Source organism: Anabrus simplex, chromosome 7, assembly GCF_040414725.1.
Source record: "Anabrus simplex isolate iqAnaSimp1 chromosome 7, ASM4041472v1, whole genome shotgun sequence".
Classification (NCBI taxonomy): Eukaryota; Metazoa; Arthropoda; class Insecta; order Orthoptera; family Tettigoniidae; genus Anabrus; species Anabrus simplex.
In genome coordinates, this window is record NC_090271.1 from 138,628,161 (window position 1) to 138,646,805 (window position 18,645).

Genomic DNA, 18,645 nt, shown 5'->3' on the forward strand with positions numbered 1-18,645 from the left:
TGATTGATGGAAAACGATAAAAATGTAAACAGACTCTGGGATGGGTTTAAAGCAATTGAATCGTTTTTTTTGAAACGACACATGTCAAGATTTTGCCACAATTGAGTTAAGGCAAGTAATACAGTCTTTAAGTATAGATCTATCGTTTTCTGCAGAAACTACACACATCACTGCATTGCTTTATCCAGTAGCTCTGCCTGGGAAATAATAGTTTGTTGGAGAAACAGCACTTGTCACTGACACTGTACGTTTTAGGTGGATATCTCCAAACTAAGATTTATTGACATGTGCTGTTTCAAAAAAAAACACGATTCAATTACTGAGGAATGTAAAAAAGGTGGTAAAGAATGGTAAAGACCCACTTTATTATAACAGAGAAATAAAGAGACTAAGAAGGAAGTGCAGACTGGAAAGAAATAGAGTTAGAAATGGCTGTGGAAGTAAGGAGAAATTGAAGGAACTTACTAGGAAATTTAATCTAGCAAAGAAGTCATCTAAGGATACCGGTAACATGAGGGCAAGCATTATTGGCACTCATACAAATTTTAGTGAAAAATGGAAGGGTATGTATAGGTACTTTAACACGTCGAGTGCCAGACAAAAATTCATAGGATTGCCGTCTAGTGCCATGAACTAATAAGATCGAGTTACTCCCTGGTGCCAAAACGTTCACAGGCTTAACCAAGGAAATGATCACTGAAATGAGGATAAATTTATGATATATTAGGTTAACTTATTATGTATATTAGGTAAAATGTTGCGACCCCGAATGGGATCATATTGGTCATTACGAATTGTACACGTACATGTGTCCCCATATGGGGTTGCACTTATACAGTAGTTACTGCCCCGATGCTCAGTCATATTACCTTTTCCTTTGCATGGACGCATTATATGCCGTTGATTATGAGAAACCTGTTAGCTTGTTCATACTGGAGCCGTAAAAATGTACGGTCCCCGATTTTAGGTCAGGAACGATTTGTAAATGGCGATTTTCTGATTTTAGGTTAGGAAATGTTTGTATAAAATGTTATATAAAGTAGTGAAAATCATGTGAATTTGTTAAATTAGGATGTAAGAGAATAAAATTATAAGAAGAATTTGTAGTTAGGGGATATTGAATATGTATATAATTATGTTTGTATAACTTTTAATTTTGGTAAGAGAACCTAGCAGCGATGCCTGTGGAGCATGGGAAACCAGTGACTATATCGTTGAAGACGGTCGTAAGTGTTGCAACAGCTGGCTTGGAAACCTGGAGTACAGTGGAGAAATGTATGCTAAAGATTGTAATGCATCAATGTTGATGAACGATTGATGATTGATGCTTGTTGTTTAAAGGGACCTAATATCTAGGTCATCGGCCCCTAATGGTATGAAATGAAACGACAAATTAAAAACCCAAAATACTCCACTGACCACAATTCAAAACGTGAGGACGAAGAATGAATGGGTGGATGGAAGGGTATGAATTTAAAACGATCAGTGGAACCTACTCACAGTGTCCCACATGCACAGAAGCTGGCGTAAAACAATAGCATTGCTGACCAAGGGACTGCTTCTATAGCACTATACTGAATCGATGCTCCTTGTAATCGAAAGGAGTCCAAAATCCAAGGCATCAGCCCCTCATAATGGTACTTATCACTAGAAAAGTAGAACCATGGTATTTGTCATGTTGCGGTACTAATCAAGAGTAGTATAGACTCGTGGTATTCCACACATTATGGTACTACTCACTCGTAATGAAATTCACACATGTATTGCAGGCCTACTGTGTTTCACACATTGCGGCGCCATTGACAGGCAACGCAAACCTTGATGTTCATCACCTAAGTGTACTAACCACAGGGACTCATACTATCCTGTGGTGTTCCTCATATAGTGGGTACCAATCACAGGCAAGCCAGAACCATTGGTTCCGTCATCCCATGGTGTCACTCACATACAGTAGTGTTACTAATCACAGGTACTGTAAAAGCCGTCATGCTCTCATTTGCTACTAATCACAAACCTATTTGGTACCTAACATAGTGGTACTACGTGCAAGGAAAAGTGACCCATGGTGTTCCCCACGTGGTGGTACTAATCACAAGGAGTTTCATGGTTCTAATATAATCATCCCTCGGTCGCCCCTTTCTGTCGCCTCTTAAGACAGGCAGGGGATATCGCGGCTGTATTCTACATGTGCGTCCCCAACCCGCAGGGGGTGTGGATGAACGTGCGAGATCGCTATTTGATCTATACTGGATTAAAAAATCCACTGTAACTATATACTTCGTTTAAATCATCATTCCAACTTGTCCAATATATCGTCCAGATTATCTGCACTAAGTCCTTTATTGCTCGATTTACTCATAGTGACTTAGAGGAAAAGGAAACTCACAGCATTGCACACTTACATAAACAATCCGTGCGTGAGATAGACAATGACTTTGTCACACTACAAAGCACTCTTGACGTACGGGGTCATGCCAAAATAGGAACTGATGAATGGAAGGTGGACTATGCACGTACTTAAAGAACGGCCAACAGATGGCAGGAAGAGACTTTATACAGCTTCGAACACACACTTACTGCACACCCAAATGGGTTGGCACATTTCTCGATTTCGAAGGAACGTACGACCCCACATGGGGACGTGAAGTTCAAAAACTTGACTACTCTCACAAACTCAAAGTGTTAAGGCAGAAACAGGTTCCAAGATGGACATGCCAGGAATCATTAATGAACAAGGGGAGTGTGCATGTGAGGATCTTCATAAGGGAGAAGTATTAGCAGTATGTAAAGATTACTGGTTACAAGTATAACGTCCAGATAGAGGAGATGACTAATGCTAAAGTAGTATTAAAATTTACCTCTGATAACAATGACATTTACAATAACATACAAAAGTTGAAAACTAGAAAAGCAGTTGGAATTGATAAGATTTCTGGGGACATACTAAAGACAATGGGTTGGGATATAGTACCATATCTGAAGTACTTATTTGATTATTGTTTGCATGGAGGAGGTATACCAAATGAATGGAGAGTTGCTATAGTAGCCCCTGTGCACAAAGGAAAGGGCGATAGACATAGAGCTGAAAATTACAGGCCAGTCAGTTTGACATGCATTGCATGTAAGCTTTGAGAAAGCATTCTTTCTGATTATATTAGACATGTTTGCAAAATTAATAACTAGTTTGATAGAAGACAGTTTGGGTTTAGGAAAGGTTATTCCACTGAAGCTCAACTTGTAGGATTCCAGCAAGATATAGCAGATAGCTTGGATTCAGGAGGTCAAATGGACTGTTATCACAATTGACCAGTCTAAGGCATTTGACAGGGTGGATCATGGGAGACTACTGGCAAAAGTGAGTGCAATTGGACTAGACAAAAGAGTGGCTGAATGGGTTGCTATATTTCTAGAAAGCAGATCTCAGAGAATTAGAGTAGGTGAAGCTTTATCTGACCCTGTAATAAATGACAGGGGAATTCCTCAGGGCAGTATTATTGGATCTTTATGTTTTCTTATATATATATATATATATACTAGCAAGATACCCGTGCTTCGCTACGGTATTACACTGAAATTTATAATTGAATGCTTATTGTTTTAGATATTTAATCCGCCGAAATTCGCGATCTGACTCGTTTTCTGCGAGAATCCGCCAAAATTCGCGATCTGACTCATTTTCTAATAGATTACAGCAAGTTTCCTCCCATTTTTCAATCTTTCTTTCCAGCAATCGATTTCGTACTTCCCGGGCTAGTTCCAGGTATTCCACCCGGTCAGTTGGGTCCATAAATCTTTGCCATCTTTTCTTATAAGCATTTTTAATATTGATCAAATCCTTCAGGAGATCCGGCGTGGTGTCGTCTTCGGTGCCTTGGCGGTACTGAACCCGCAGCCGGACTGCATTCTTAGTCATTACCCGTCGAGGACCCGTTTCCAGCGCGGTCCGCACATTTGACGACGGTCCAGAACATTATTATTATTATTATTATTATTATTATTATTATTATTATTATTATAGATGTTCTGGACCACACAGCAAGATGCAAGACCGCTACTTGGCGGTAAATTACATCTGCTGCCATTATCATTGTTTACAATATGACCAGCACCATTGTCGCGCGTAGGCACGTGTGCGGGATTTCTGGCGATACGAATGACATACTTCCGTGCATTATTGGCCTTATTATAGAGGTGAAAAATTTGACGGGCAATCTCATTCCTATTGTTTATTTCAAATGTGTTTAAATTTTTATTTATATATCAGGAGAATAGACTGTAATCTAAGAACGTTCTCCGAAGGAAAAGATGGTTCTTGAAAACGAACCCAGGAAAGATTAAAAATAATCGGTTTATGATCAGATTAAGTACATCGAAAATCTACAGCCTGTTTCCAGTCATTCGACAGGGTCAGGAATGGAATGAATAAAGCCCCATCTAGCGGCGACAATAGGAATTGTACCGGCACCCGAAGCACTCCACTGGGGCAATGAACGATGAATGAAAAATGAAATGAAATATTGGACAGTGTTGCTGGAATTATTGATGACACGGAAAACCAGAGTATCCGAAGAAAAACCTGTCGCGCCTCCGTTTTGTCCAGCACGAATGTCACATGGAGTGACCGGGATTTGAACCACGGAGCCCAGCTGTGATGGGCCGGCGCGCTGCCGCCTGAGCAACGGAGGCTCCTTATAAGTACATTATGAACAGTAAAATCAATTGGTCTCACCTCCTTTTACACCCCACTGCCGTTGAGTTCATTTATCCTCCCCCTTCCAAATAAATTAAAAGAAAGCGTGTTTCTTTATGTTTGAAGGAGATTCCAAACACCAATGTTCACGTCTATTACCTTCAGCTTTGAGATATAAGTATCCCCATAAAAATAATTCACTTTTTCCCCTTCCTTTCACCCCCCCAAGTGAATTTTCCGGCAAAAAATACTGTTTCTTTAATAGTAAATGATCTTATAAATATCAATTATTACGACTATAACTTCTTCAGTTTTTGATGTATGTGTCCTCATGAAAGGAATTCAACTCCTTTTCACTTCCGCCCCCCAAGATGCTTTCCCCCCAAAAACGCGTTTTTCTTTGTTTTCAAAGAAGATTCAAATACCAATTTTCACGTCTGTAACAACTTTAGTTTTTATTAGATGTATGTATTCTCATACAATTAAGTCATTAATTTTTCAATTCTTTCACCCCCCCCCCCCCTTAATTGGATTTTCCGAGAAACGTGTTTCTTTACTTTTAAAGCAGATTCCAAATATCAAGTTTTACGTCTGTAACATCTTCATTTTGGAGGTATCAGTAGCCTAATTAAAAGAATTCAACACCATTTTCAATCACGTTTACCCCCCCTCCCTCCACCCAAGTGGTATTTCCGAAAACTAAAGTACACGTTTCTTTATTTTTAACAGAGATAAAAAAATTACCAGTTTTCACTTCTGTAACAGGTTAAGTTTTTTGAGATATACTGTAGAAATTCTCATTTTAAAATTTCACCCCTTTTTAGTTCCCCTCAAGTGGAGTTTCCAAAGACAAATCACCTATATTTCTTTACATTTACAGGAGATTCCAAATACCACTTTTTACGTCTGTAACATTTTACGTTTCTCAGATATTCTGTAGATATAGTCTTTCAAAACATTCACCCCAATTTGTCACTCCTGTTTAACCACCATTAATTGAATTTTCCAAAAACAAAAAATACGTGTTTCTGTATTTGTAAAGGAGATCCCATAAACAAATTTTTAGATCTGTAATATCTTCAGTTTCTGAGATATATGTATCCTCATTAAAGGCATTCAACCCATTATTCACCCTTTTACACCCCTCCTATTGAGATTTACAGAAAACAAACAAATACGTGTTCCTTTATTTTTAAAGGAGATTCTAAATACCAATTTTTACATCTGTAAACTTGTAAATTTTTAAGATGTAGACACACTCATTTTAAAATTTACCCCCCTCTTCACCCCCCATTATTTGAATTTTCCAAAAACGAAAAAAATATCTGTTTCTTTATTTTTAAATTAGATTCCAAATACCAATTTTCAGGTCTGTAATATCTTCAGGTTCTGAAATATAAGTAGCCTCATTAAAGGCATTCAACCTGTTTTTCACCCTTTTCCACCCTTCCTATTATGATTTTCCGAAAACAAAAATACGTGTTTCTTTATTTTTAAAGGACATTCTAATTACCAAGTTTTACATCTATAAACTTTAAAAGTTTTGAGGTATAGATACACTCATATTAAAAAATCACCCTCCTTTTGCCCCCCACCATTAATTGGATTTTCTAAAAACAAAAAAATACGCGTTTCTTTATTTTTAAAGGAGATCCCAAACATCAATTTTCAGGTCTGTAATATTTTCAGTTTCTAAGATATAATTATTCTCTTTAAAGGCATTCAACCCTTTTTTCACCTTTGGGATTTTCCGAAAACAAAAAAATACGTGTTCCTTTATTTTTAATGAAGATTCTAAATACCAATTTTTACATCTCTAAACTTAAAATCTTTTGAGATATAGGTGCACTCATTTTAAAAATTCACCCCCCTTTTCACCCTCGCATTAATTGGATTTTCCAAAAACAAAAAATAATACGTGTTTCTTTACTTTTAAAAGTGATCAAAAGTACCAATTTTGAGGTCTGTAATATCTTCAGTTTCTGAGATATAAGTACCGGTATCCTGATTAAAGGCATTTAACCCCCTTTTCACTCTTTTTCACCCCTCCTATTGGGATTGTCTCAAAACAAAAAAATACGTGTTTCCTTATTTTTAAAGAAGATTCTAAATACCAATTTTCACATCTGTAAACTTTTAAAGTTTTGAGATATAGACACACCCATTTTAAAATTTCACCCCCCTTTTCACCCCCTTAGCGACGGAATATCCAAAAATCCTCTCTTAGCGAGCACCTACATCTTAATATGAATATATCTCCAAAATTTCATTTCTTTATGTCCAGTAGTTTTGGCTCGGCGATGATGAATCAGTCAGTCAGTCAGTCAGTCAGTCAGTCAGTCAGTCAGGACAAGCTACTTTATATATATAGATATATATATATAAAAATGATAAGAGTAAAGAAGTGGAATCAGAGATAAGACTTTTTACGGATGATGTTATTCTGTATAGAGTAAGTTACAAGATTGTGAGCAACTGCAAAATGACCTTGATAATGTTGTGAGTTGGACAGCAGGCAATGGTATGGTGATAAATGGGATTAAAAGTCAGGTTGTCCTCTCAGTTTTAATTACTGCATTGATAGGGTGAAAGGTGTTAATATAAGGAAAGATCTTCATTGGGATAATCACATAAATGGGATTGTAAACAACGGGTACAGATCTCTGGACATGGTTATGAGGGTGTTCAGGGGTTGTAGTAAGGATGTAAAGGAGAGGGCATACAAGTCTCTGGTAAGACGCCAAATAGAGCATGGTTCCAGTGTAGGGGACCCTCACCAGGGTTACTTGAATCAAGAACTGGAAAAAATCCAAAGAAAAGCATCTTGATTTGTTCTGGGCGATTTCTGACAAAAGAGTAATGTTACAAATATGTTGCAAAGTTTGAGAGAAAGAAGACGAGCTGCTCGACTAAGTGGTATGTGATAAATTATAAAGATGTTGATTCCCATAGGTAACTGATGGCCAGGCAGGCATCAATGTTTGAAAATGAGACAAAGTCTCTCATAGTTCATTGGCACTGTCGGTGGCTCCAAGTAGCCTATGCAGTGGCCTCCACGGTATGCACTAGCCATGCGTCTTGGTAGGTGTGCTATTTACCAACTGATGAGCCCAACTTAGCACACTGGGGCGAAACGCTGGCAACCAGGAATGAGTTAGCTGGAAAATTTATATTGTCCAATAACGGACCAACTATGTTGGTATTATAAGTGGTATGTTCCGAGCTGTAAGTTGAGAGATAGCCTGGAATGATATTAATAGACAAATAAGTTTGAGTGGTGCCTTAAAAGTAGGAAAGATCACAATATGAAGATAAAGTTGTAATTCAAGAGCACAAATTGAGGCAAATATTCATTTATAGGAAGGGGAGTTAGGAATTCGAATTACTTACCAAGGGAGATGTTCAATAAATTTTTTCTTTGAAATCATTCAAGAAAAGGCTAGGAAAACTACAGATAGGGAATTTTGCCACCTGGGCGACTGCCCTAAATGCCGATCATTAAGTGATTGATTGATTTATTTATTGGGTTGAGAGGGGTAGGAATGAGTAGTGTTGAGTCCCTCACCAAGGCCAGTGCCAGGTAGTGAGTGGACTTTGTTCTAACTGTATAGTAGGATTATCTTACAAATACATTGACAGCGGCAATGCGTATCCACTTCGACTTCCTGGAGAAAGAGACCGCTGACTATTACTAGCACCACAAAAAAAAAAAAACAACCACACGAACATGCAAACACTTGAAGAAAATATTAAACAGACAATTAAAACTTTTCAAAACAATGATCTACATTTTCATTACACTGCTTCACCCCCTAGCTGCTTGAATAACAGTGTTAAGGTCAACTCATGTGGTCAATTGTAATTTTTTCCCATCAGAATTTATAATAATTATTTGTCCATGCTGAGTCCATATAGATTTCTGACCGAAGTGCTCATGTGCCGTGTTTAATATGTCCTTTCTTGCTGCTGTTAGCGATTCCGTTATTAGCATCCCCAATCCCTTGAGCGATTTCTTTGCACGCATGACTCGAGTGGTAGCAAAGAACACGTGGCAATGCAACTACAATAAAGTAAACTGTGCACAAGTTTGGCAGTCTCGTTGGGAGAGGAGGAGCGACTTGCAACTTTAGGTTTACAATCCGTTTATAAAGCTATTTGGGAAAAGTATGCAGCTTGCATGATAGCACATACTCCATCACAAGTGTGGACCAAACTCCGCCATATTGTCGGAGTCCAGAACATCCCGTCAGTCCCCGGAATGTCTATTAATGGAAGTATAGTTACGATTCCTTCAGTCATTGCAGATAACATTGTGTCACATTTTGCTCATACATCCAGCTCTTGTCGATATGACTGCACATTTCTGCCTATTAAGTGCAAGGCAGAGGCTCATCAGCTACCATTTGCATCTGGTATTCCTATTACGTGCCTTTCACGACGTGGGAATTGTGGAGTGCACTTGCACTGTGCAGGGACACGGTTCCAGGGCGTGAGGGAATTAGAATACTAATTCCCAAGATTCAAAACTTCTGTATAATTATAAGTCAATATGCCTTACAAATGGCCTCTGAAAGCTATTTGAAAGGATGGTAAACCAGCAACTTGAGATCTGTCCGCCAAATCATTGGGTTAGACTGGAGAGTGCAATTCAAGAGGCCTTACTTCGGAAGGAGCACTCAGTCACCCTGTTTTGGACTTGGAAAAGGTTTATTAATCTACCTAGCATTATGGGATTATCTCCACCCTACACCAGTTGGTATTTTGGGGAAATTTACCGATATTTACTAAAAATTTCATGTCCCTCCATCTCTTTCAAGTCTGAATAGGGAATGCATTTCCTCAGTATTACGTCCAAGAAAATGGAGTACCATAGGGATCTGTACTGGGTGTGACACTGTTCACAACTGCCATTACCGGCATAGTTGCTGCTGCTGGGCCTGCAGTTGTTCCATTGCTGTATGAAGACAATTTAGCTCTACATTTCAGCTCCAGAAGGTTGGTGGTTATTGAGAGACAGTTACAGCAAGTTATTATCCGAGTTGACAGATGTGCCCTGCAACATGGTTTTTGATTCAATTCTCAGCAGCGAAAACCTCAGTTGTGCACTTCTGTCAATGTCAACTTGTGCATTCTGAACCAGAGCTCTGCTTGCGAAACTGTGTACTACCAGTGACAGACACCTGCAGATTCCTCAGTCTCCATTTTGCTAGGCAACTAATTTGACAGCCCCACATCTGTTAGTTGAAGGTTGCCTGCAAGAAGAAACTTAACATGCTTCAGTTTCTCACCGGCATTTCATGGGTGCTGACCGTGCACTAGTTATCTTTTTACATGGTCATGGTTCCATCCCAAATGGACTATGTTAGTGCAGAATACGGTTCAGTATCAAAAATTGTGCTGAACCTTTTAGATAGTGGAGTTAGGCTAGTAAAGAGCTTTCTGTACTAGTCCCATTCTCAATCTATTGACAGGATGAAGGAAAGTATTGATTTCAATACTAAAGTAATTGAAGACTTAAAACTGGAAATCAATAAATGGGATGAAAGGATCAAGGAACTTCAGCAGGAACTTCACAAGATGAAGGCCGATTCCCATGACGAAGTGGAGAATGTTAACCAATACTTAAGGAGAAACAATATTGAAATCCATGGAGCACGAGAACTTCCGAATGAAAACGTTTAAGGTGTTGTGACAAATATTAGTAAAGCTATTGGATTTGAGTTAAATAAGTGTGATGTAGACATTGCTCATAGAATTCCCTCGGCAAACAAGACACTACCCAGACCCATCGTTGTCAAATTTGTGAACAGATGGAAAAAACAGGAATTTATGGCAGCAAAGAAGAATGTCCGGCAGATATCATCTGTAGCAGTGGGCTTCAATGCTTCAGATCATATGATTTACATCAATGATCATCTTACACCCAGAGTCAAAGGTCTTCTTAAGAGGGCCAAGGATTTAAGGATGAAAGGTTATAAGTATGTGTGGACACGGCAAGGTAAGATTTTTGTTAGGAAAGAGGACAACTCTAATGTGATAAGCATACGAAATATCGAAGATGTTCTTAATCTTGAATCAGCTTTAATTATGATATGGAAATTGTAGAGGCTCAGTTAATAAACTTAAGACAACCTAAAACCAGAGATTGCTATCTGAGAATTTTTTATGCTAACTCGCAAAGTATCAATAATAAATGGCTAAACTTAACCAGTTTAATTGTAGATGTACAGATCCCAGAAATCATTATTATAGTAGAAACATGTTTACTTCCACAAGATGAGAAATATTATAATCTGAAAGGTTATGAAGGTTATTTTTGTTCCAGAACAAAAGATAGAGGGGGAGGGATTGCTATATACATTAAAGAACCCTATAAAGCAAAATATTAGTTTCGATTAACACTCCTGGTACTCCGTACAAATTTTTATTGGTTAAAGTGAGTGGTCTGGAGAGGGATATTCTTATTTTGGGATGTTATAATCCCCATTTGAAATTTTCCAAAGAGTTTCTTAATGTACTTGAGGACATATGGAATAAATACAGTAATTATATGTGTTTTACTGTAGGAGATTTCAATATTGACAAACTTCAGCAGAGTCTACTAACAACTGAACTTAAAGAGGTTAAGTGAATGCTATAACCAAAATCCATGCAACAGCAGATTTCCCACCAATCAATCAATCAATCAATCAATCAATCAATCAATACTGATCTGCATTTAGGGCAGTCGCCCAGGTGGCAGATTCCCTATCTGTTGCTTTCCTAGCCTTTTCCTAAATGATTTCAGAGAAATTGGAAATTTATTGAACGTCTCCCTTGGTAAGTTATTCCAATCCCTAACTCCCCTTCCTATAAATGAATATTTGCCCCAGTTTGTCCTCTTGAATTCCAACTTTATCTTCATATTGTGATCTTTCCTACTTTTATAAACACCATTCAAACTTATTCGTCTACTAATGTCATTCCACGCCAACTCTCCGCTGACAGCTCGGAACATACCACTTAGTTGAGCAGCTCTTCTTCTTTCTCTCAATTCTTCCTAACCCAAACATTGCAACATTTTTGTAACGCTACTCTTTTGTCGGAAATCACCCAGAACAAATCGAGCTGCTTTTCTTTGAATTTTTTCCAGTTCTTGAATCAGGTAATCCTGGTGAGGGTCCCATACACTGGAACCATACTCTAGTCGGGGTCTTACCAGAGACTTATATGCCCTCTCCTTTACATCCTTACTACAACCCCTAAACACCCTCATAACCATGTGCAGAGATCTGAACCCTTTATTTACAATCCCATTTATGTGATTACCCCAATGATCTTTCCTTATATTAACACCTAGATACTTACAATGATCCCCAAAAGGAACTTTCACCCCATCAACGCAGTAATTAAAACTGAGAGGACTTTTCCTATTTGTGAAACTCACAACCTGACTTTTAAAACCGTTTATCATCATACCATTGCCTGCTGTCCATCTCACAACATTTTCGAGGTCACGCTGCAGTTGCTCACAATCTTGTAACTTATTTATCACTCTATAGAGAATAACATCATCTGCAAAAAGCCTTACCTCCGATTCCACTCCTTTACTCATATCATTTATATATATAAGAAAACATAAAGGTCCGATAATACTGCCTTGAGGAATTCCCCTCTTAATTTTTACAGGGTCAGATAAAGCTTCACCTACCCTAATTCTCTAAGATCTATTTTCTAGAAATATAGCAACCCATTCAGTCACTGTTTTGTCTAGTCCAATTGCACTCATTTTTGCCAGTAGTCTCCCATGATCCACCCTATCAAATGCTTTAGACAGGTCAATCGCGATACAGTCCATTTGACCTCCAGAATCCAAGATATCTGCTATATCTTGCTGGAATCCTACAAGTTGAGCTTCAGTGGAATAACCTTTCCTAAAACCGAATTGCCTTCTATCGAACCAGTTATTAATTTCGCAAACATGTCTAATATAATCAGAAAGAATGCCTTCCCATAGCTTACATACAATGCATGTCAAACTTACTGGCCTGTAATTTTCAGCTTTATGTCTATCACCCTTTCCTTTACACACAGGGGCTACTATAGCAAGTCTCCATTCATCTGGTATAGGTCCTCCGACCAAACAATAATCAAATAAGTACTTCAGATATGGTACTATATCCCAACCCATTGTCTTTTAGTATATCCCCAGAAATCTGATCAATTCCAGCCGCTTTTCTAGTTTTCAACTTTTGTATTTTATTGTAAATGTCATTGTTATCATATGTAAATTTTATTACTTCTTTGGCCTTAGTCTCCTCCTCTATCTCGACATTTTCCTTGTAACCAACAATCTTTACATACTGCTGACTGAATACTTCTGCCTTTTGAAGATCCTCACTTACACACTCCCCTTGTTCATTAATTATTCCTGGAATGTCCTTCTTGTAACCTGTTTCTGCCTTAAAATACCTATACATACCCTTCCATTTTTCACTAAAATTCGTATGACTGCCAATTATGCTTGCCATCATGTTATCCTTAGCTGCCTTCTTTGCTAGATTCAATTTTCTAGTAAGTTCCTTCAATTTCTCCTTACTTCCACAGCCATTTCTAACTCTATTTCTTTCCAGTCTGCACCTCCTTCTTAGTCTCTTTATTTCTCTATTATAATAAGGTGGGTCTTGACCATTCCTTACCAACCTTAATGGTACAAACCTGTTTTCGCATTCCTCAACAATTTCTTTAAACCCATCCCAGAGTCTGTTTACATTTTTATTTACCGTTTTCCACCGATCATAATTACTTTTTAGAAACTGCCTCATGCCTGCTTTATCAGCCATATGGTACTGCCTAACAGTCCTACTTTTAAGACCTTCCTTTCTATCACATTTATTTTTAACTACCACAAAAACAGCTTCATGATCACTAATACCATCTATTACTTCAGTTTCCCTATAGAGCTCATCTGGTTTTATCAGCACGACATCCAGGATATTTTTCCCTGTGGTTGGTTCCATCACTTTCTGAATCAGCTGTCCTTCCCATATTAACTTATTTGCCATTTGTTGGTTCCATCACTTTCTGAATCAGCTGTCCTTCCCATATTAACTTATTTGCCATTTGTTGGTCATGCTTCCTGTCGTTCGCATTTCCTTCCCAGTTGACATCTGGCAAATTCAGATTTCCCGCTACAATCACATTTCTTTCCATGTCGTTTCCCACATAGCTGACTATCCTATCAAATAATTCCGAATCCGCGTCAGTGCTACCCTTTCCCGATCTGTACACTCCAAATATATCAAGTTGCCTATTATCTTTAGAAATGAGCCTTACACCTAGAATTTCATGTGTCTCATCTTTAACTTTTTCGTAGTTTACAAATTCTTCTTTCACCAGAATGAACACTCCCCCTCCCACCATTCCTATCCTATCTCTACGATACACACTCCAGTGCCGTGAGAAAATTTCTGCCGGATTACTAACAGTACAGCTAGTCTGTTAGATCATGCTTAGGTGCAAACTGTATAATATAATTAATGATTATAGTCTGCGATATCAATTTGTTACCGAAAGTGAGAACAGAAAATTCATAGTTGAAACCAAAAACATGTAATGTGAAGAACATGAATGCTTGTATGTCTACCAATCCTCTGATCATCAGTGAAGGTGATAGTTAATAAACTTAACAATTATCTGCAGGAAGCCAATAGTAGCAGTAGGCCTATAAATCAGAATTATAAACCAAATAATAAGACATTCAAAGGTTGGCAATATTGCCCATGGATGAATGGGACACTTTCCAGCCTCATTGACCAAAAGAATAAACTTTACGGTAAAATAAAAAGGCAACAACTTAGAGTAAAAACGGGCTGTGATTATGCATCACAGCAATTGATAAATGACTATAAAATATTATGTAATCAGGTAACCAAACTTAAAAGACAGTTGGAAAACGCATATTTCATAAATAGATTAAGTAATGCCAAAAACAATCCTTGCAAAATCGTCAATGAAATCTTAACATCAAATTTTAACAAAAACAGGAATTTCAAACTCAAAGTTCAAGATAATGTTGTGACTTGTCCAGCTGAAATATCAAAAATATTTAACAACCATTTTATTAATATAGGAAAAAAGTTAGTTACCAATACTCCTACCCACAAATCACCTAATATTGGAAATGGGCCAAGTAATTCATTGTTCTTGAAACCTACTAATGACATTGAAGTTGCAGAAATAATAAGAAAATTAAAAAACAGCAGCAGTAGTGATGTGTACAGTATTAGTAATAACCTACTTAAAGAGTCTAGCTGTGCATTTAATGCCATGCATTACAAAGTTAATCAACAAATCGTTAAGTGAGGGTATTGTTCCACGTGAGTTAAAAATTGCCAAGGTCATACCTGTGTATAAAGGGTCTGATAAATTTGATCTTAATAACTACAGACCTATATCAGTCCTTCCCATTGTATCAAAAATCCTAGAGATAGTGGTTAAAGATAGGCTATTAAAATACGTACAACGTAATGACTATTTTTATCCATATCAGTATGGATTTTTGCCTAACTCTAGTACCTACAATGCTGTGGAAGACATTATTATTAAGTTACAGGAGTCCTTAGACTCATGTATGGTAGCATCAGGCCTCTTTATAGATCTTCAGAAAGCATTTGACACAGTTGACCACAACATTTTGCTACTGAAGTTGGATGCAGCAGGGGTTAGAGGTTTAGCACTTAACTGGTTTACAGATTATCTCAGAGACAGGGTACAGTTCGTTAGTTGTATGGGAGCAGGAAGCACGTTGCAGACTATAACAACTGGTAAACCTCAAGGTTCTGTTCTAGGACCAATATTATTTCTTGTATTTGTCAACGATATTGGTAACTTGCCGCTGTTCGGCAAATTGTCATTATTTGCTGATGACACAAATATTTTCTACACAGGGAATTGTATATATAATCTTGAAGAAAAGATGCAACATGACATATCTTTACGTTAATTCAGACCTGGCTTACTACCAACCGACTAAGAATTAATCATAATAAAACTAACTATATCATATTTCACAAACCATTACGTACATTTCCTCTGGACATCAACTTAAGTTTCTATGACCAAGTGATACCTCAAGTTCAATCAACCAAATTTCTAGGACTTAGCATAGATGAGTCGCTAACTCGGGAAAATCACATCACAATGCTGTGAGATAGAATAACTCCTGCTATTGGTGTACTCAGCCGATTAAAATACAAAGTTTCTCGTGGACTGTTGAAGAGTATTTATCATGCACTAATTGAAAGCCACCTGAATTACATTAATCATATCTGGGCATGTTGCAGTAAAGAACAATTTGAAAAGATCAGTATCTTACAGAAAAGAGCACTGAAAATATTCTTCAACTTACCCACCTTAACACCAACCATACAGGTCTACCAGTACTGTAATGCGCTGTCACTAGATGGTCTTCGTAAAAAAGCTTCAGCTATTATGTTGTATAAATTGAAAAATGGACTAACTCATTCGAACACATTTTGCAACTTGAATTCTGATATACATTCATAAAGTACAAGAGGATCTACTAAAATTCACTGTAAATCATCAAAGTCTACTAAGTATGGCACTAATTCTTTATGGCATTTCTCTGTAAAGTTTTTCAATAGCCTTCCTGAGCATATTCGAGAAGCCGTTAAATTACCCATCTTTAAAACCAAGCTTGTTAATTTTCTAAAAGTAAAAATGCCAAGCCTATAGAGTACTGATTTAGTATACTATATCACTGCTGTTCATATTTGATTTCTATCACTATGATACATTATTATTATTATTATTATTATTATTATTATTATTATTATTATTATTATTATTATTATTCATTGTACTGTATATTATATTTTTGTCCTAGAAGCTGATGTTCTCAAATCTCCTCTTTGTTGCCAAATGTAATTAATTGTACTGCACCATTATGAGCCTTGGCTCAGATGCCTCTTTTGAAATAAATAAATTTTTAAAAAATCAGAAGTTCCATCTTCACCAAGAATGCAGCAGCAGATGCTCCTCATGTATGCTGCCAAAATTCATGAAATGCTGCAACATCCAAGTTATCAATGCCTTTTTAATACCGAATACCACTACGGGTACGAAAACCAGCCAAATGCCAGCCAGGCTAGAATGTTAACGAATAGATTTAATAGAGTGATAAGTTTGAGTGGTGCCTTAAAAGTAGGAAAGATCATAATATGATAAAGTTGTAATTCAAGAGGACAAATTGGGGCAAATATTCATTTATAGAAAGATGAGTTAGGAATTTGAATAACTAACCAAGGGAGATGTTCAATAAATTTCCAATTTCTTTGAAATCATTCAAGAAAAGGCTAGGAAAACGACAGGGAATCTTGCCACCTGGGCAACTGCCCTAAATGCAGATTAATTCACAAGTGGTTAGACAGAGAAGATAGAGACCCAGGCTTCCACATCCAGACAGAAGAAGAGACTGTTCATGATTTACTGTCTCCTACTTCCAAGGACGAGAGTATGGATGAGGAGGAAGAAGAACCACCCTTGTCTAAGCTGAAACTGTTGCGCTCATAAAGCTCTAGATGTAATTATTGGTGTTATAGGCCCTACTTCAAACGCTGAACTACAGCCATTCTAAAGACGCTTTAGGGCTGCACGCGAGATAATTGTTTGCAGGCAACATAAAAACTTTTCACAAAAGAAGCTCGGCAGAGTTTTCAAACCTATCAACATGGTGGCATACTAATCATCTTCACTCTCCTATAATATGCCTACTGAACCAGACTCTTGATTAAATTCATAACCATCAATAATATACTTAGTGCAGAAAACTAGTACTGTAATGTATCAATTTTATAGTTCCAGTATACCTAGCTGTTTATTTATTTATTTATTTATTTATTTATTTATTTATTTATTGGGATGGGAGGGGTTGGAATTAGTAGTGTTGAGTCCCTCGCCAAGGCCAGTGCCAGGTAGTGAGTGTGCCCTGCAACATGGTTTTTGATTCAATTCTCAGCAGTGAAAACCTCAGTTGTGCACTTCTGTCAACTTCAGCTTGTGCATTCTGAACCAGAGCTCTGCTTGCGAAACTGTGTCCTACCAGTGGCAGATACCTGCAGATTCCTCACTCTCCATTTCGCTAAGCAACTAATTTGGCAGCCGCACAAACTGCCAGAAAGCTCAGAGCAATTAAGAAGACAAATACGGTGTGGAAGTCCTCTTTCCGGCCTTCATGGAGAGAGGCCGTAGTTTTGTGTAGGCTGAAGAAAAGTCATGGAAGATCTATGCACGCTTACCTCCTAAAGAGGGAAGACACCCCATTGTGTTAGTGTATTGCCGAATTCACCGTGGCCCACATCCTCGCAGAGTGCGCCGATCTCTCTGGCCTAAGAACCTCGGCTTGCAGGATAAACTCAAACACATACTAGCCGATGATGAGAATATTGCTGATCTCGTCATTCGCTTTATGTGTGAGAGTGGGTGAGGGTGTATAAATTTCAAGTCCTTTTCAGCTTAATAAATACATTTTTGTTCAACATTATCCCACATCTCGATACTTGCAGGTTACCTATGAGCGTCAAATAGAAAAACCTGCACTAGGCGAGCCAAACATGTCTTTAAGACATTCCTGGTACTAAAAGCCATATGATAAATAAATAAATAAATAAATAAATAAATAAATAAATAAATAAATAAATAAATAAATAAATAAATAAATAAATAAATAAATAAATAAATAAATAAATAAATGGCAGTCTGGAAAGGTCTTAATAGCTTGAATATAATATTTGCAATTGGTGATATAAAATCATGGTGCCCTTCTGGGAACTTAATTTTTGAAATAAATGACAGTTTAAAAATTTCAGATCAAGTCAGAACATACAATATAGTCTCTAGCACCAAAAGATTTAAATGATGTGCGTATATAAAATTGCTAGATAGCGAAGGAATCA